Raw genomic sequence first — 20,699 nt, 5'->3', positions numbered from 1 at the left:
ATTTCGGCTTTTGGGAGACTTTCTTATTTGAATTCCAGTCTTCATATGTGTTTTACCTTTCCACAATTCAGTGCCTTTATTTAAACAGACTCCATCAGTATCAGTTTTTGCTTCCTCTGGGTTCCCTTACCCTAATTTTGACCTTCTTCCCCAAATATAGCAGGAGCTATTTTATTTTTTCTATCTTGGACACAAGGGCACAGTTCCTTACATTAGTAGGTGCTCAAAATGTTGTTATAGATATGAAGTACACTACATTGAGAACATACTAGAATATTTTGTGGCCATCCTCTTTTATTCTCGCAGAATATAAAGAAGGCTTTTGAGCACAGGTGCAGATCACACAAATGGTAGGAAGCGTGGGCAGCTAGTCAACCTGGTGATGAATCAAAGCAAAATCCCTGTGCATCATTTCATCTTCTAGAGGCGCCCATTTAGCTTTCCAGGATCACGCTTGTCTTTCATGTCTCAACATTGCAGGTGTTTCTTTTGGAGTCCCTAAGAAAGGGACGGTCCTCAATCAGGGGTGTAAGCTTAAATGCTGTAGTGCCCTCCAGTGAAAGAAAGAAGAGAGGGAAGAAGGGAGAAGGGCAGGGAGGCAAGAGGCAAGGAGGAAGACAGAGAAGGACTGAGGAGGGGTCAGAGAGTGGAATAAGAGTTTAACTTCATTTCATTTTCATGATAGAATTTGTTTCAGAAGTTCCTATTAGGCCAGAAATATTTGGGAGTGACATTGATATGGGGGATAGGAACTTCTGAAACAAATTCTATCATGAAAAATGAAATGAAGCTAAACTCCTATTCCACTCATTATCACATTAAAATGATCCGTTTTCATAGAATTCTTACTCTTACAGATGACAAGCTCTGTGCAATATAATAAGCAATAGAATTACATCAAGTAAACATGAAGATAAATAAACCTTGAAAATAAATTGTGTGGTGTTTAAAAATTAATAAATGCTGTAAAGCAAAACATAAATTCCACTTTTCCTATTGAACATTAGACTAATTTAGTTTATAAACATGTTCTTAAAATTTTGTATTCTGTCAAATTTGTCTCATATCATTGAGAAAATTCAGCATTTATTACCATTTGACATCACATCCTCACATTTTTATCCCAGTATTACATTAGAATGAATCGTATACTCTTGGCTTTGCTTTCGTCTTCTTGATTTTTCAAAGGATGCTTGTACCCAACATGTAACATTCATTATTTGTCTAATAGTTGTTCAAAACTTCAAAATAATTCAAGTACGATATAAGAGAATTACATACATGAATAGAGTATTGATCAAAATAAAGGATTGACTGAAAGATGGAAATAAGGTATTGTGTCTTTGTAGATGACAAATACATCAGGCAGAAAGTAACTGTTATAATCTATTAATAAATAAAAATTAATTGCCAGCACAATATACAATTTTCTGTTGCACTTTTTTTACCTTTGTATTGCAAAGAAAGGCCTCTCATTTATGAACACTATTGTGATGGGGCATTCTTTTTGGGTAGAGATAATTCAATATCAATGAGCTTTATTTCCTTATGAGTATGATCAGTATTGCTGCTTTTCAGAAAGTTGGAAAATGGAGCATTTTAGTGACTTTTCTAGGTAAAAATCTGGCTCTGTCACCTTTGCGAGTGGATATAGTGAAGGAACCTCTGACCCAAACCATGACAAATTGAGTGAAAGCACTGGGAAAAGTCAAGCAATAATAGAAATAACAACAACTGCCACAGGATAGTAATACTAGGACAATGCCAGAGTGCCTATCCAGGGGCCTCTGATCATGAGGAAAACGGAAATAACTCAACGCTGATTGTATAACTGTGATATCTGCAATTTTAAATACCCTCTTTAGGATTTTCCTGGAGTTTCTTTCTGAAAACTATAGGGACACCACTCCTTGAAGACACAGGCCACACCACCTTCACCTCCATATCCTCATTGCACTCTGCACTCAATAAATATTCATCAGGGAACTGTGGGCTAAAATGCTAACCCCAGAGTTCTCCCTGGCAAGGAAGACTAGAACAAAAGTTCTCCCTGAAGATCGCCCAGACATGAAGGGATTGAGATTCAGGGTGTGACCTGAGTCTAAACTTTTTATTCTCTTCCTTGTAAGAATTATGCCCTGAGGGCATAACTTCCTGTCTAGAGCTATTACACTCTGGCAAACACATAATTTCAGACGAAAGAGAGAGAGCAGGTCCAGGGCTTTTACTTTCAAACATGCTATGCCTATTTTGTATATCTTAAAAATAAAAAGCCTTCAGTATTGAAAACCAGAGGTCTTTCCTATCATCCTATACCCCACAACATTTACAGACTTACAGACAATTCATGTAAAATTCTCTCAGAAGTCCTGATTTGCCCAAATTCTCTGAACAGTTCTGCTGACAGGACCATATAGGAAAATAAACTCCAGTTGGGCGGGGGGCGTAAGAAGGAAAGAGCCAAAATTGTGACCAAATGTTAGGCATGAAAAATAGTCACAAAGTTTATGAACAATATGTGATCAGAGAAGCACATGGAAAGAAGGAGGAATATACAAATCAATGTGAAAACAGCAAATTACCTCCAGTGGTGGCCTTTACAAAATTCACTTGAGAAATACTTATTAAATGCTTACTCTGGCAAAACACTGTGAAGAAATTTAACAACGGACAAGGCATCATCTTTGCTCATTCAGTGTCCATTGTCCAAAGGGATGACAAGCTCATGGACAAGTGTAACTCAAGCTGGTAACGTGGCAGATGTTACTCAGAAATGCGAGAGGGAAAGGTCCTACTTCAGGCCACATCTCAGATGAATCTTGAAAGGTGAGTAGACTTTTGAAAGGCAAGGTGGGAAAAGGCATGTCAGAAGTGGGGGTGTGGGGGGTTGTGGGAAATGGCACACCCAGGGGGCTGTAAACAGAGCAATGCACGTGGACCCAAAGGGTCAGGTGAGGACGGCATCAGAAATAAGGCTACAAAATAAATCAAGGCCAGGCTGAGTTTATATTTAACCTCAGATGAAATAAGGAGTCAAACAATGTGTCTATGCAGGAAAATTAGATGGCCAAGGTAGTGTTTTAGGAATATTAACCTGGTGGCTATAAGAGAGAATGCCATAGGGGAATACTAACACGAGGTGGCCGGTTAGGAGGCTACAATGATACCCCAGTCTTTAAATTAAAAGGGCCTGAGGTGGTTTCAATGGGCTTATGTGTCTGGTGATGTTTTAAGTATGTGAAAACTCAAGAGGGAGGTTGTTTGAGGACAGGATGTGGGAGAGAAGGAAGCGAGAGTCAGAGATGGCTGCCAAGGGAAGCCTTGATAACTGGGATGATGGTGACTCTACAAGGAGAATTCGGAGCCAAGAGGACTTGCTACCTCAGGAAAAAAGATGATGAATTTGGTTTTTTAAGTTTATTTGAATTTAGTTTATGTGAAGCCAGCCCATCCAGGTGGCAATATACAGCAGGTAACTTTACATGCAACACTAGTTGGAGAAAGAGGGACTTTATACTTATCACCAAATCAGAGTAGTTTAGTGAAATTGTTTTTCTCATTGGCTTCAATTTCCTCTGAAGAAGATTAAATATGAATAAAGATTACCAGAGTAAGCTGAATGGTGGCCCCCAAAGATACCCCTGCAACCTGTAAATGTTACCATCTATGGAAAAAGGGTCTTAACAAATGAGATTAAGAATTCTGAGATGGGGACATTATCCTAGATTATCCAGATGGGCTTAAAATGAATCACAAATGTTTTTAGAAAAGACATATGGGGAAATTCAACCCAGACAAATAAGGGGAGGGCAACGTGACCACAGAGGCAGAGACTGGAGTGATGCAGCCACAGGCCAAGGAAGGCAAGTGGCCACTAGGAGTGAGAAGAGGAAAGAGAAAGGTTCCTCTCCAGGGCCTCTGCAGGAATGCAGCAGAGCTAGCTCCACTTCTGGACTTCCACACAGTGACACTGATTTCAGACTTCTGGCCTCCAGAACAGTGAGAGAAAAAATTTCAGTTGTTTCGGATCACCAGATTTGTGGTAGTTTGTTACAGCAGCCACAGGAAACTAATACAATTTCAAATAATTTCTATTACTTAAATGAGAACTTTCAATATATGCATAAATGGTGATAATCAAGATAATATTTTTTTAATTCAAAGAATTTCTTGTATTTTACATGAAAATATTATCAAAAGAGATCATTTTTTGTCGTAAAGTTCTTCGGAGTTACAGAAGCCATGTTTCAAAAACATCTCAAATTATTTAATTTTGTTTACTATACTTTTAAAGAAACATCTCTGTATCAGACACCAAAAACTTTTAACTACCTACTACTTTCCACTTTCTGGACTAAATAAGGAATATCACAAATTAACAATAGCAAGTTGGTATTGAGATACTATCAATAATAATATAAAAACAGCAAAAATGAAAACCACAAATGTAGGAAAGGGGCTCGGTGGAGAAAAGAACCCTTATCATTATGTACTTAAGAAAATAGAATAATATACTTCTTAAATATTATGTTTGCTGCATGAATTACAAATATATTGACAATTTCCTGTATCTACCATATTTTACAAATTTGTTTTTACCTATCTAATCATATAACCAAAGAGTTCCATAAAGAAAACAGGTTTTCATATTGTAAGTTCTTAAATATTTCATTACATGTTTCTAACTTTTAACCTTGACATATAATATTTAAATTAAATTCTAAATATCTTAAGAGAAAATGAAGAACTGATTTTTGCCAGAATTATTCCTTATGCAGTCATATTTAGAATGTCCACCCTTAATGGAAAGAGAAGCATCATCATTCACACTACAGTAAGCTTATTTTCTCTCCTAAGTCTCCTTAGACTAATATAATCAATATTCTTTATAGCCAAATTACTTCACCTTAAAAAAAAAAAAAAAAGCATGCAAAAAGACCTCTGAATCTCAGGGAGTAGCTAGTTTGAAAATTCAAATGTTATTTTAATAAAATACAAAATGAATACCACACTTATTTTTTAAAACAACTGAAATTTTTGCTTATTCAGATGGCTATTGTCTAAGACTCCAACTGGCATGTTCATTGCAGTAGCATATGTGCTGAAGTTACAACAACACAGCAAAGATTGTCAATGGCATGCAACTTCAAAAAGATTCTGTCAAAAGATAAAATTACAACAAATTTAAAGATATAATTTTTTTTTTTTTTTTTTTTTTTTGAGATGGAGTCTCGCTCTGTCCCCCAGGCTGCAGTGCAGTGGCGCGATCTCGGCTCACTGCAACCTCCGCTCCCAGGTTCACGCCATTCTCCTGCCTCAGCCTCCTGAGTAGCTGAGACTACGGGCGCCTGCCATCACGTCCGGCTAATTTTTTTGTTTGTATTTTTAATAGAGATGGGGTTTCACCGTGTTAGCCAGGATGGTCTGGATCTCCCGACCTCGTGATCTGCCCACCTCGGCCTCCCAAAGTGCTGGGATTACAGGTGTGAGCCACCGCACCTGGCCCTGTTTTTCTTAAATTTAAAGACCTAATAGGCTTTTATTGAATTCTAAAGTCGGGCAACATCTCATTCCAGAAAACAGAATGAGTGTTCTAATGAACTGAGCAGGAGTATGGCTTTATAGGCAGAAAAGGGATAAGAAAAAGCAGAAACAGTGAACGAAAGAGAATTGGTTGTTTCAAAGTTACTTTCCTTGTAGAATTAAAACAGAGAGGACTTCCTTATCATGCCAGCTCAGGTAAACTGGGCCCCTTCTGATTGGTTGCTGTAAATCTCCTGTCTTTTGAAAAACTGGCTTGTTTCAAAGTTCAGTTTGATTATGTGGCACAGGGATTCCATTCTGGTTTTGTCTGGTCTGTTGGGCCTAGTGCTGGAACTCGGTCCAAAGCAATGAACTCTTGTAAATTTCATTTAACAATCCCATATATTCTTTTAAAAAATAGTAAAAATTTAAAAAATAAGACACATAGAAATGTACTGCTAATTCCAAACTGCTTAGTAAGGTGGACAAATCACAGCTGTTACAGACACACAAAAATAATTCTGTAAGTGAATTACATTCTTGTTAAGTGGCAAAATGTAAAAAACAAAAACAAAAATAAAAAACAAAGAAACCAAAAATCTATACATCAGGGAAAGTGTTTAAAAGGGCTAGATTCAACGAAAGATCTATAGATCATCTCCTTGAAATGATATTCTAAGCATATTTCAAAAGGGATTAAATAATAAGTAACTCTTTCAAATGTAGATAACTATATTTTTTTAATTTAAATTTTGTTCACTTATCTTCTACAAATGCTTATAAATGCCTGAATGAATTTATTTTCTTGACAATGGGCATATTTTTAATCAAACACTAGGCATGCAGGCTGGTGAGAATCAATTAAAATCCCATTGTGTAAGAGTTCAATAATCTAGAAGGAAAGGCATTATAATTAGAAGTAATCTGCATATATAATTTATGTTGTTTGGAAAGCCTAAATCATTGCTAAGAGTTACATGAATTTTTAGAAAACAATTGCTAATTTTACTTCACTTCACTTTGATTTTTGAGTCTCTGAGGCCTACTTCTTAAAGCCTCAAACAAGTTTAGTTAAAATTATCTTCCTCTACTGTGCAACAAGTTTAAGCAGAAAAACAAAATGCTTTTCCTACTTCTCTTACAGTCTAAATTACAGAAATTGGTGTAGATGTTCTTAGGCTCTTTTATTCTTGGCTGCCTATGAAGAATTTCGCTTGCTTTTTCTCCGTTCTTACCCAAATCCCCCAATTGCATTCTGTAGCACATCAAATTGCTCCTGCCTGTTGTTTTACAAGCTCACACTGTTGAAAGGCAAGGTAACAGGGTGGTTAAGAGGGTTGGCTCAAAAGCCAAACTGTGGAGACGCTAAGCCTTGTCATGCCACTTTACAGCCAGGAAATCTCAGACAAGTTACTTAGCTTTCCCTTGCCTCTGTTTTCTTATCTATCAAGAGAAGATAATAATAGTACCAATTCATGGGGTTATCATGAATCTTGAAAGGGGACGGATGGATAGATAGATAGATAGATAGAACTTAGCACATAATAGGATATGAGTTAGCTAATGCTCTGATAGTTCTGTGTATATTTCTCTTTAAGACAGAGAAATGGAGATAAATCTCAGTATTTTTGAGTTGAAAATTAGAAAAATTAAGATTGACCAGGAAATAAAAAGAGACTGGGGTTCTTTATGATAGAAAACGGGCTTGGCTAGAGAGAGAACACCCAGTCTCCAAAGCTCATTGACAGTACATTTTGTAGTGTAGTCCTTCCCTGCATCTGTGCAGATGTTATACCATTAGAAAACTTGGAGAGAAGGAGTCAGGGAAGAAAAGATGAAATCAGTCACTCAGGACTTGGGAAAGCCGCCTTTCCTACAGCTTCACAATCATTACATGCAACCGAAATACTCTACACATTTATTATTCACTTCAGGTACAAAGAATTTTTAAAAGCATTTAACATCCTCCCAAATAAGTAAATATTGCAACTCATGAAATTGTCTCAGATTACTAAAGCTGTCATCTGTTGATTTTAATGTTTAAAGGGTTATTTTCAAAAAAAGAAGTACAATAGCTAATTCTCACAAATCAAGAGATTATGTGTTGTATTTTGAATTACATTTGAGGGATTTTTCCATTTTTGTTTAAAATCGGATTTATTTCATGGAGAAGTAGAAATATTCTTCAAGGGGTGAGAAAGAATTAAATGCATTTCTTACTTAACTGACCTGGAACCAATTACATCCTAATACATGTTCTATCATGTTACATTGGTTCAAAACCAGCACTTAAAAATAAACACACACACACACACATGCACACACACACACACACACACAAGTCCTCTAGGACATGCAGGACTTGCCTTTGGGAGCACCTGTTTGAGGGAAGTGACAAGTGGTATGCCTATTTTCCTATAGCCGTGATGCATATGGCATCTTAGGAAGGCTTTTTTAGTGCTACTTTTGTCAAAGATAATAATAAATATAATGTGTCTAATTCTGGTCCTGAGAACTAAATGGGAACATAGAAAACATCACCAAAGTTCCAAAGAAATTCACAATTAAATCAACGAGGAAAGATTACGGAAACTTAGATTATTTATCTTGGGTAAGAGACCACACTAAATAATATCCTCTAATTCAAGATTCCTACAGAGGATGGTGAACATGAACAGTTCTTGTCACTATCTTTGGAGCTGGAATTGTCTTCGGCTTCATTCTCTTCCCACTGTATGTCTGCTCCTGGAATGAGATCATCCATGGCTTCTACTGTCTGTATGATATGGTCCCTAAACCAGATCTCCCTATCCACATAGCCAATTGTCTTAGGACATCTCAAAATGTCTGAACTAGAAATAGAAAATTAAAAGTCATATCTCAGCCTTTCTGCAATACTCTCCCTACGTACAAACACACTTACCACCATTACCTTCACCCTCACCACATATTTCAGAGAATGGCATTTCTATCTTCTAATCCAAACAAGGTATCTTCAACCACTCTACATTTCCAAATCCAGTCCATCATCCACATTTATTAATTCAAATTCCTTCAAATATCAGGATTCCATTATTTTATTTTCTTCATGTCCTCTGCCACTACATGATTTCCAGCCATCATTTCTTAGCTAGATTGCAGCAAGGAACTCCTAACTGGTCTCCTCTCTAATCCATTCTCTCTACATCCACTAGACTAGAGTAATAAATCCAAAATGAAAAGCTGACTATATCACTCCCCTGCCTGAAGTTACTCCACGGATGCCAACAGCTCTCTGCACCCCACACTAATATCTGCCACACCCCTTGATCTGATCCTAAAGAAGTGTTTTCTTTTCTCTAAACCTGTTCTTTTTACCTCACACTGTTTCCCACTCTTTGAACATATTTCATTCTTTATCTACATATTTTCTACTTATCTTAAAGGTTCAGGTCAGATAGTGCTTTTGGGAAACCTTACACATTCTTCTCTGTGTTGCTCTGCTCAACAAGCTAAATTAGTTATCCCATGTCTGCATCCCCACATTATGTTCTATTAATTATAGTGTATTTTAATTGTCTATTGATTTAGCTGCTTTTCCCTTTTGTCCATCAGATCCTTAAGGTCAGGAGTCTTGCATTTTTTGCCATTGAATCCAGAATGCCTGGCACACTGCCTCTGATATGAGAAGCACTCTTTAATTGTTCAATAAATAGAATGAATAAAGGACATAGATTGTAAGAATCAAGACACACAAAAGGGGTGCTTGGAAATGTTTTTGGGTGCACTAATTCAGAAAACATATTAACGTTACTGAAATGTTTTTAAATTAAATTGTATTTTGATATTGGGGACAAAGTTCTAAGTTTTCCTCCCGTCCAAACAGGCTCTGAGGCAGAGATTTGTTATGCAGGAAGTTTATTGAGGAGTATCCCCAGGAACAATGCCTGTAAGGTAGTGAGAGAAAGGGGACTGAACTGAAGGAGAAGGTGAACTACAAGGCACTTACAACACAGACCTCAGTTGATCCGAATGGGACCTCTGAACCTGAGATGACCCTTCACAATGGGCTCTCATCAAGGCAGTAGGGTTGGGCTTCTGTGCTCCTACATCGCCCAGTCATAAGACGCAGGTTACTGTCAGGGAGGAACCACGGCCTTGGTGAGACAGCTACTTTCAGCAGAGGCCAATTCCCATTGAGAGAATTAGTTTTGAATCATCATCAGGCAGCACTTACTAGCAACTGAGGGTTTGGATGTCTCATTTCTGAAGGGGATATCTACGTGGTACACGCAGCACCCATTTTAGTTCACCCCTCAGGTCACTCAGATCCACTTAGTTCATATAATAAGTTAGTAAATTCTCACTCTCTGGGAGCAGGTCCTCGAGGATTCTAGATTATCTCTTTTCCTGTAGAAATTTACAAGAGGAAAGTTAGTGGGACAAACTATAGCTCCCAAGGCACGTGGTCTCAAGGTCACAACTGATATTCATTGTCTCCATTCTCTACACATGCCTTACCAAGACTTGCCACTTACTTACTGCAGATAAGTCTGATAAACATTATGTCGTCAAATAACAGACCAATGTGATATTCAGTAGAATGTTCAGACAGTCCAGGTTCCTTAAGAGTCCAAGACAGAAAACATAGCCCTAGGACAAGACTGTAAGTTTGTATTGTTATCTAATTCAAGTGAATGTAAATGGCTTCTGTTCCTCCTCCCTGATAAGATGAGAAGAAATGGATTTGCCAGATCAATGGCTGCCAACCATGTACTTGAAGCCTGGTTGAGTTTGTGACAACCTTCTTTCATTCACTAGAATTTATCTGTTTTTTGCCGGGGTCAGACTTATGCTCATCACCATTTCCTTTGCTATTAGAGAGTCCAGTTCTGTAACAGCATCTTTTCAGTGAACCTTGGACAACAGAGGATGGCTACCAGTGGCTTTTCAGGGATGATAATGCTCCTCTCACTAATATTTTTATTATCTGTCTGGCTCCAGGTCCTCTAGAATATGACCAGTTAGTTTTTCAGCCCTCTGTATACCAAGACAATTTCTCTGAGCCTTTTGATTAGTTCATCCACTGTCTGCTACAGTAAAATTCTGGCATTTCTATTTCTTATAGAATTGGTCATCATTTTTACCAAGCTTTCAATAATCATTTTAGCAATATGTTAACACCATCTCCCAAAGTCCTTGCCAGGGTATTAAATTCTGTATCATGAGCAAGTCATCCCATGTTCATAAATTCTCCCTTATTCAACTTTCTGTTCCAACCACTTTGAACCAGCACCCTCTGGATCCAGTCCAACATATATGCTTCCAATTCCTGGAGAACATATGGCTCTTTGAGCTTCCGTCCCATAGCTGTCCCAGTATATTCTTGGTCATGTTATGTTGGAAATTGACCATAGATATTAGCTTGATGGGTTCGAGGTTGATTGAGAAAAAAATAAATAAATAAACTGTGATTCAGTGGTAACACAGGTCTCAGCCAAACTTACAGAGAGCTTTAGCATTAAGACAGTCTTTGGGAGTTTTCCCCATCAAGACAAGGGGTTGTGGCTTTGTACTATCTATGTTGTTGAGTCACTGGATATGAACTAGCCTCTGGGAGGCAGGCATTACCTTGGAGAGGGCAGCTTCCTTCACCAGCAGTCAAGTCCAGCAGAGGGACTTAGCTGTGAGTCATCAGCAGACAACACTTCCAGTAGGTGAGGAAATAGTGCCTCAGTTCTGAAAGGGAGATCTGGGTGCCCACCAGGGCATCTACCATAGAAAATATGCCAATAAGACAAAAATTAGGAGGCAAACCTTACAAACTCTCCCATTACCTCTTCTCTGGCACCTCTGAGGGGATAAACAACTCTGGTATATTGGTTGTCATTTCATGTGGTCAACATTTTTAGCAGAGTAAATAAATGGATTGTGAGATTTGTTCTTCTTGCAAAGACTTAGGTGATCACAAGAAGTGAAATGTTTGGTAGAAAATAATGGTGCCTCAAGGGTAGACCTAAGTACTTTAGTCCTCGGATCCTAGAAAGCTAGACTCTGAAAACTTCTGGCCCCTCAGAAGTTTCTGGAAGTTTTTATTCCCTATGATAGTACAATAAGCTCAAACTCTAAAAATTCTTTGTGTCTTGGACTTAAACATTAGATTTCTTTGGTACAAGTTTTATTCATTTGCATAGCAAACAAATCTATCCTATGTTCCCAGGTCCTGGTGATTTTAAAATGTAATGCTGTACATGTATATGACTGCGCACAGCATTTTTTTTAAAGGTGTGCGATCATAGAAAAGCAAATGACCAAAGCTGCCCACTCACATCTCAGACACCCCTTGATCTACTTAACAGACTTCTGAGAAAGTGCATATGGACTTCTTTCTCTTCACGTCATGGGATATAAAACTAAAGGCATGTATGGAGATTATTTCGAGAAAATTATTTGAGTTTCTAATATCTTTATTATCCAGTGGAAATATAGAGGCTTGTTAACTCAAGAATACATTAAAAATGATGAAAATGTTAAATAAAATAATGTAATACAATACAATTATCTCATTGTATTTATAAAATATTTTCCAAAGATTTTACCTTCTTTGAGCTCTTCCAGAGCCTATTAGGTAAGCAGGAATTATTTTACACACATTCCTATATATGGAAACTGAGGCAAATGTTAAATTATTTTGTTAAAACTCACACAACTAATGAGAAATCCTTCCAAGGCCTGACTGTGGTCTTTTTGCATCAAAGTCAATATTGCTTAGCTGCACCAGGTAGTCATGTATAAACATGGTATATACTTGACCTTCAAAAAAATAGCTTGTTTTTATGTACCTAGAAACACATTTCCCAACAGAGAATCGACAAAACAAGTAAAAATTAATTTGGGTTGGGGTTTTAACTTTTTGTAAATGCAAAACACAGCCACAGATCAGAATTTCTCTCCTCTAGAGGATACCTCACTTGTTTTCATCCTTGAAGCAAACACTGTGGGAAAATTAGAAAGAGCTGGTTCAGCTGATTTAAAGTTATCTTAGCAACAACATTTCCCATGTTATGCTGAGCAGAAAATTCCTGAAGTTTCAAATTTTGCATGATGTTAGACTTTCCTGAAACATAGGGCTGTATGAGGTTTTAAAGAATTGATTGATACTTTTAAAGTTAGAGCAATTTCCATTTTTTAAAAAGGAGATCATTTCCTATCTTTTTTATCTTGAAGAGATCCTCTTCATAATGATGATTACCCTAGCTACTGAGTATTTTCTCCAGGCAAAAAAGGCACTTGAGCAGCACATCTGTAAACTTATCTCAACCCCACAGTCCACGTGGAGGCTGACTTCAAAGCAGAGAGAAGCTCTAATAAGAATGAAACACAACACACTAATAATACTTCTTAATAACAGCACCTAACAATTATACAACGCTTTGCACTTTCAAAGCATTTTACAATCATTAATTAGTTTATCCACACAACATCCCTATGACTTATGCCAGTATTATTATCCTCATTTTTAAAATGAGGAAACTAAGATCTAAAGTGATTAAGTGCCTTGCCCAAGGTCACATAATGAATCAGTAGTAGGATCTGTACTTGATTTCATAACTCTGTCTAATTTTCAGGACTGATAGAGAATGTGAAATCTTTGAGGTCCACAAATCATCTGCTTGGAATACAAACCTACTGTTCTCCCACTTGTCAATAATACCCTCCTTTCTTCATTGATTTCTATAAAACAAAAGCTAAGAAATTAAGAATCTGCCCTTTAAAATATGTAAATATATAATAAACTCATTTAAATTAAATAAAAAGTAAAAAGGAAAGCCAGTGTGTCTGAAAATCATGTGCTCTCCGCTATCCTGTCATTAGGAGAAATGTATTTGTGATGGATCCCTAAATTATGTTTTCTGTCTAGCAGAAAAGAAGTTGATAGCCCTACCACATCCTGCAGCTATAATTAATATAGACTGCTCCTTGTTCCCAAATATGACTTCTCACTAACACCAGCACCCCACCACTAATCAAGTGAACCAATCAAAGGAGCCTACATAAATGTTTTCTCCCTATGATAGTGAAAAATCGCCTGTGGGCTCATTAAATTTGAGGATATATAAATCTAGATAAACAAAAGAAAGCTTTTTTTTTTAACTTTTGGAAATTTATCCTAATATGTTCCCTATCAGAATTGGTTAGAATAACCTAGGATTATGTTCCAGACCAAAGAACATTCAAATCTCAATGACATAATACAAATCTATTATTTCTTGCTCATAGTACGCATCCATCTTAGGTTGGTGGGAGCAATCTGCTCCACTTTGTCTTCACTCAAAAACCCAGACTGACAGAGCCATAAACATATGGGTCACTTGGACAGGAGGAAAGAATATTCCAAATTGCACGCTAGATTTTGAAGCTTCAACATAGAAGTGGCACTTCATCCTTACTCACACTTCACTGGCCAATAGCAAATTCAAATGGGCATCAAAGTGCAGTCCTACCATGTATAGGGAAGAGGAGAACCAGAATAGATGGGAATCCCAAATAATGACTACTCACCTTTCTGGTCACCAAATATTTGACACATTCCTCTTCCAGCCTACTTCCTGTCTCAAAGTGACAAATGTTAGGGCCACATAGACTTTTAGACAAAGATATGTGTTAAAAGCCAGATCATAATTTGCTATCTTCCCTCACCCATGATGGCCACTAGCAACATTTCAAACGGTGGAGGTTCTATTGGCTGAATAAGCATGAAGCAGCATAAAGCTCTTATCTAATCAATAGTGGAATCATAGCACGAACAAGAAACAACCCTTTGTTGTTGATTTAAGCTCTGAGATTCTGCAGTTGTTTGTTATTGCAGACTAAGCTGGCCAGTCATTTTACAAGGTAGTATGGATTGATAACAGCCATATTTCACTCACGAAAGTCAGATGAAAAACCTCATTATCAATAAGCTCCTAAAAGGAAGGGGAAAATAGGAGTGCAAATGGGTGACAAAATTGGCCTTGATGTCCATAATGCCTAGTTATCTCTATACTCCTTTTTTTCTTTTCTCTCCCTTCCCCTCCATCCCTCCCTTCTTTCCTTCCTTTCTTCCCTCCTTTCTTCCTTCCTTCCTTCCCTCTTTCCCTCGTTTCCTCCTTCCTTCCTCCCCTCCCTCCTTCCTTCTTTCCCTCCACTCTCCCCTCCCCTTCCCTCCTTCCCTCCCTCCTTTCCTTCTTCCCCTCCCTTCCCCTCCCCTTCCTTCCTTCCTTCCTTCCCTCCTTTCCTCCTTCCTTCCTCCCCCCTCCTTCCTTCCCTCCCTTGTTCCCTCCCTTCCTTCCTTTTCTTGCTCTTTCTTTCTTCTTCTACTGAAGAAAAACACCAAAGTCTCCTGCAAGCAGCCTAGTTAGAGGGAGGTTTTGGAATCAGAGATGACTCTAGAGTCATGGTATAATTTTAACAGAGTTCACGGATAAAAAATTCAAGAACAAAGGCTCCCGAGACAAAAATACTTGCATGGCACTGATCACCTAGAAACCACCTTGTTACTTTCTGAAGAAGCAAGCAAATGAAATAATGATATCTTTACATAGTAATGTGCATTGCTTTTTTCCAATCCCTTGGATTTTTATGGCTATGATCATTATTTTAAGGGCTTATCATTTATTACATCTCTATGATACACTTAGCACTTTACATGTACCTATTATTTCATATTTTATACAAGAAGTATTTTTTAAATTAAATTTACAAGTGAGAAAACTAAGGTTCCAAGGATTTGAATAGTTTTGCCAGGACAAGCAGCTAATGAGCAGCTGAGCCAATAAAGACATTCCATTTGGGTGGCACTAAAGCCCATAGAATTTCTTGGGTATCTCATTGTCTCCTTTTCAGAGGCTCTGTTATTTACCATATGAATATATTCACACTGGTTTCAAACTTTCAGCAAAGTTTCTCTCAAATTTCTGTGGTTGCAGAAATCTGGGACTCACTGTGACATGTGAGAAGAGCTGCATGGTGCAAGTCTTCAGCACCCCATGCTGAAGCCCCATGATGCCACTTTGTTTCAGAGGAGCTTGTCAAGTTCCAGATTCACCTCCAGGGAGGAACCCTGTGAGTTATACCACATGCCACTGACTGCCCATTCCCAATATAGCAGCTAACACAGACTGAGTGGCAACAATATACTAGGTATCATTTTAACTACTTTTCACAAGTTAACCCGGGTAATCCTCACAGCAATCCTAAGAGACATTTTTCTATAATTATCTCTAACACAGGAGAATTGAGAGGTGGGTACTTTGTTGAAGATTACACAGCAGAAATTTGAACACAGGCAGTTCTTTTCCAAACCATCTGTACTTGACCATTCTACTATGCTGCCTTTCAAAACGCACAAACAAAAGAGGTAAGGTATTATTAGGTGGTGGAAAAAACACTGTCTTAAGAGGAAGGCAACTGCTACTTTGAATTCCTTTTTCCCTTAGCTCTGCTCATCAATTCATCCATTCAGTAAATGAGCGGATAGGGCCTTCTAAGTACCAGGCATTATTTTAGGTGCTTGGGATACACTGATGAAAAGAAAAAAAAAATCATGGGACCACAGACCATTAAAGTGAGCTTTGGTTAAATCATTCAGTTACTCAGGTTGCTAGCTGCTTTATGACTTTAGTCAGGATGGCATCCTTCTTTCCCTAAAAGAAGAGAGATTGAAGAAACCTTCCTTTGTTACTCCCTTCAGTTCCAAGACTCTGAAGTCTAGTTCTGTACAAATTATCACCTGCACAAATAACCACCAAAGCATTCCTCTTCCCTCTTTCATGACTGTGAGGCTTTGCCTGAAGGAATTTGGAAACGGTGCTCTCTAACATCATCTATAAGGGCTCAGGGTTTCGGTAACAAGCAGAATTCAAATTTGGCAGAGTCTCATAGTATCTTGACTCTTACTGAGTAAGGAAAGTAGCATTAAAAAATAGAAGTACTTGAGTGAGCTAGTTCTTTTAAAAGGAGAACTAGTTCTTAAAAGTAGTTATATATTACCCTTTCATTTGATTTCTAATACTCTAATGATGAATAAGCATCTGTGAAGCAACCTAGAGGAGTTTTGTATATGGTTTCTTAGTCTGCAGATAGAAGAACATTTCTTGCAGAAAAACAGAGGAGAGTGGCACACATCTATCTTTCCTACTACATACAGAATGGTTTGTGTTTACCCATAGATCAGGCATAGAATCATATTCACCACTGAGACAGCAGAATATGTTTTAAAGACACAGAGAACGGTAAAGTCTCAAATGTAAGCTCATCACTGATACTGGAGGCAGGCAAGTGATGAAGTATCACAGTGAGTCATTACTCCAAGAGGTTTCCTATAAACATTAACCAACAAAGGAGGAAAGATTGGCCACTTGGAAGCACACACTAATGACTTAGGATGAAACATAAATCATTTCAAAGAACTGTGTTGAATCTGAGAGTTAAAAGCGAGAAAGAGAGAAACAAGCAAGAAGAGTGGGTTGTCATCCAAACCAAGGTTGATTTCTAATCATAGCCGAGAGAGTGCTGCAACTGACGATGTCAAACAAGGCAGTTCAGGTAATAGGACTGAATGATATATGACTAGGAAGTTTCCAACAAATTTGATTTATCCTCCTTGAGAAATATTTGGGGACTGTAACCTAGATAAACTCTAAATTGAAATTTCTTTGCAAAGCAATAAAATTGAGACTCTCAAGTGTCTATACCTCAATTACTTTCTCCCAAGGCTTTAGAATCAAAAGAGAGATTGTACACAGCTCTGTGACTTCACAAAGTGACCAGCTGGGAACTAATGGTATTATGGGACAGCTTATTTTGAAATAGGGCTCATTTAAGCTGTTCTTAAATGAAACACCCTAGACGTTAAGATGAAGTACGAAAAGTTCTTTCAAAATGAAAAATTATGGGATGTTCAGTTCATTCATCTCATTTTTGTGAGAGACAGGAGAAAAAAGAAATTATAACAATATTAAGGCATACAATGTTCCACAGCTGAGTCCCCTAGAAGGCAGTATTTATATCATTCCAGGACCTCCTTCCAAGGTTAAGACGCTGCAAATATCACTTAATTTTCCACTTTGTTCAAATCCTGAAAATACTGGCCCTCAAAATTCAATTACTGAGGGTGACCTTACACTTAACATCATTTCCAGGGACTCAGAAGCCCACTTGCTCAAAATAATATTATTCACCAAAATTCATTTAAAGAGAATTTGGGATGGCTGGGTCATATGGTACATCTAGTTCTAGATCCTTGAGGAATCGCCATACTGTTTTCCATAATGGTTGAACTAGTTTACAATCCCACCAACAGTGTAAAAGTGTTCCTATTTCTCCACATCCTCTCCAGCACCTGTTGTTTCCTGACTTTTTAATGATCGCCATTCTAACTGGTGTGAGATGGTATCTCATTGTGGTTTTGATTTGCATTTCTCTGATGACCCAGCCATCCCATTACTGGGTATATACCCAAAGGATTATAAATCATGCTGCTATAAAGACACATGCACACGTATGTTTATTGCGGCACTATTCACAATAGCAAAGACTTGGAATCAACCCAAATGTCCATCAGTGACAGATTGGATTAAGAAAATGTGGCACATATACACCATGGAATACTATGCAGCCATAAAAAAGGATGAGTTTGTGTCCTTTGTAGGGACATGGATGCAGCTGGAAACCATCATTCTTAGCAAACTATCACAAGAACAGAAAACCAAACACCGCATGTTCTCACTCATAGGTGGGAACTGAACAATGAGATCACTTGGACTCGGGAAGGGGAACATCACACACCGGGGCCTATCATGGGGAGGGGGGAGGGGGGAGGGATTGCATTAGGAGTTATACCTGCTGTAAATGACGAGTTGATGGGTGCTGACGAGTTGAAGGGTGCAGCACAGCAGCATGGCACAAGTATACATATGTAACAAACCTGCAGGTTATGCACATGTACCCTAGAACTTAAAGTATAATAATAATAAAAAATAATTTAAAAAAAACAATGAAAAAAAAAAGAGAATTTGAATTGAATCCTATGACTACAGATACTTCAGGAATAGAGGACATATAATTGGAGAAACCATCATAGTGGTGTAAGTGACCATTTTTGGCAGGGAAGAAGGAAGATAGAAGGGGGATGAGTATTCTAAAGGCCTGGAAGAGATGGCTAGAAAGTGAAAACACTGATGACTAGCATTTTTAGAACAAATATTAGTTATTTCATAGCTTTGCCTAGTACCATCTAGCACAGTGCTCCAACATGACTGGGTTCAGACCACTGACGTGCTGTTTATATGGCCATGACAAAATGCTGTGACACTGCCAAGAAAGCCCCGGATAGTAATACAAAAATACAGGATTCAAATCAACCTGAGTAATCTACCTTCATGCACACTCAATGCTCTATAAAAACCTTGGTCACACTTGTCTCTTCCTTTGCTGATAATGAATCAAAGCCACTGCCCTTTCTGGCTCTCTTCTCTATCACTGTGCCTCTCTTCACTGCAGTTATCTCCTGGTGACTGACCACTCACACCACCTTACATACACAGAAACATTTAGTCTGCTGTCATACCTGTCCCATATACATCTACACTGCCTCCTGCATCCACCTAGCTCTTTGCAGTTCTCTGCTTTCCTGTCTATCCCATGCATTTTCTTCTTGCATTGATTCTTAGCATAGTTTCTTTCATCGGCTTGTTACCTAATCTGCCTGATCCCAAGCTTTGCCCCACCTATGTCTCCATATTGCTATCAGGTTAATCTTTCTAATATACACTGGCACATATTCTTCCCTGCTCCTGAAAGTCAACCAAATTATGCCTAAGCTGCTTAGCCTGAGTTTCTAGACCGGTGGGCTTCTCCACAAATCTGTACTTCATACCTCCCCAACATTACCTCTATTGTTTCCTATACCTGGAACACCCTGCACCTCATTTCAGTCTCTTGAAATCTCACCTATCCTTAAATATCAAATTGTAATGGCACCCATTTGAAAAAGTAATTCCCAATTCACCCTAACTCTTATCCTCCCCATCAAAATAAATGTGATCTCTCTTCTTTGAGCCAGGATAATTGTTTTTGTTCGTCTATCTCTTGTTGCATGTGATAGGTGCTGTGACACTCCACTCGAATCCCCCTTTAGGAATGAAGGACATATTCCCCTATCTGGGGGAGAACTGCCAGAGGACACCCTGAGCTGTCAGTTGTATCTGGGAATTGCTTCTGCTAAAGAAACACGCCTCATCCAAGGTCACTACTTCCAGCGACAGCTGTATCCAAGCACTGATCAATATGCAGGAATAAAAACCTGGCCCCCTTCAGCCCAACTGAAGACTCTGAAGAGTCACCCCAGCCCCAGAGCTCCTGTGGGGTTAGCTGAAAACTTCACTTGGAATGCATCAAAACCTAACTTCTTTCCCTGCCCAATTATGCTCCTTCCATAGCCTTCCCTTTCCTCAGCACACACAGAGGTATTATTCTCAAGAATACTTCCAAACAAACACTCTGCATGCTCCATCTTAGAGTCAGCCTCCAAGGGAACCCAAATTGTAATACAGCACTTATACGTGGTTAGTTTCCCTTCTATTAAAGTCAAGTATGCATTTATTCATACTAAATTACAAACTTTTGGAACAGGTATTGCATTTTCAAATCATATATGCCTGCAGTGTTTAGCATCAAGAGTACAAAGTGTGTAGCACACATAAATGAATAAATGAGGGAATGAATAATTAATGCTTAAAATTAGCACCTCTGTGGTTCTGCAAGGTCTTTACACATCTAAAATATCATCAGCATGTTTTTTTTCATTGATAGTCTTTAATGAGCATTAGTTACAAATAAAGCACTGTGCTAGCTGTACTAGGGAGGATGTAGAAAAAGAAGTAATGGACTCCCTGCCCTCAGGAAGTTTATAATTTAGTCAGCAGGATAATTGCAACCATTTACAGTCATCGTTCCCAATGCTGGCTGCTCACTGGAATCACCTGAGCAATTTCAATAACTCTCAGTACTGGGCCCCACCCCATAGATTTTGATTTAATGGGTGAGATGAGCACCAACTCCCCAGGTGATTCTAATGCGTCACCAATGTGGAGAACCACTGAAACATGAAGAGCTATGTGTTCTAAGTACCATTTTAAGCACTTAGCCCAAGTTAA

At 38.2% G+C, this 20,699-nt stretch overlaps 1 protein-coding gene and 1 long non-coding RNA gene across 5 annotated transcripts in view; both read right to left on the bottom strand.

The window, feature by feature from the left end:
• MACROD2 (MACRO domain containing 2) overlaps nucleotides 1-20,699 on the bottom strand; it is a 2,143,045-nt gene that overhangs the window by 1,466,513 nt on the left and 655,833 nt on the right. The window lies entirely within an intron of this gene.
• On the bottom strand, nucleotides 8,101-12,378 carry LOC112632938. Its single transcript, XR_003121462.1, has 4 exons — nucleotides 12,208-12,378; nucleotides 11,134-11,274; nucleotides 9,870-9,912; nucleotides 8,101-8,370 (listed from the first exon to the last, which is right to left on the bottom strand). It is a non-coding gene; the product is annotated as an uncharacterized LOC112632938 (long non-coding RNA).

The sequence above is a fragment of the Theropithecus gelada genome, chromosome 10 (genome assembly GCF_003255815.1).
Source record: "Theropithecus gelada isolate Dixy chromosome 10, Tgel_1.0, whole genome shotgun sequence".
Classification (NCBI taxonomy): Eukaryota; Metazoa; Chordata; class Mammalia; order Primates; family Cercopithecidae; genus Theropithecus; species Theropithecus gelada.
This window is presented reverse-complemented; position numbering and strand designations above follow the sequence as displayed.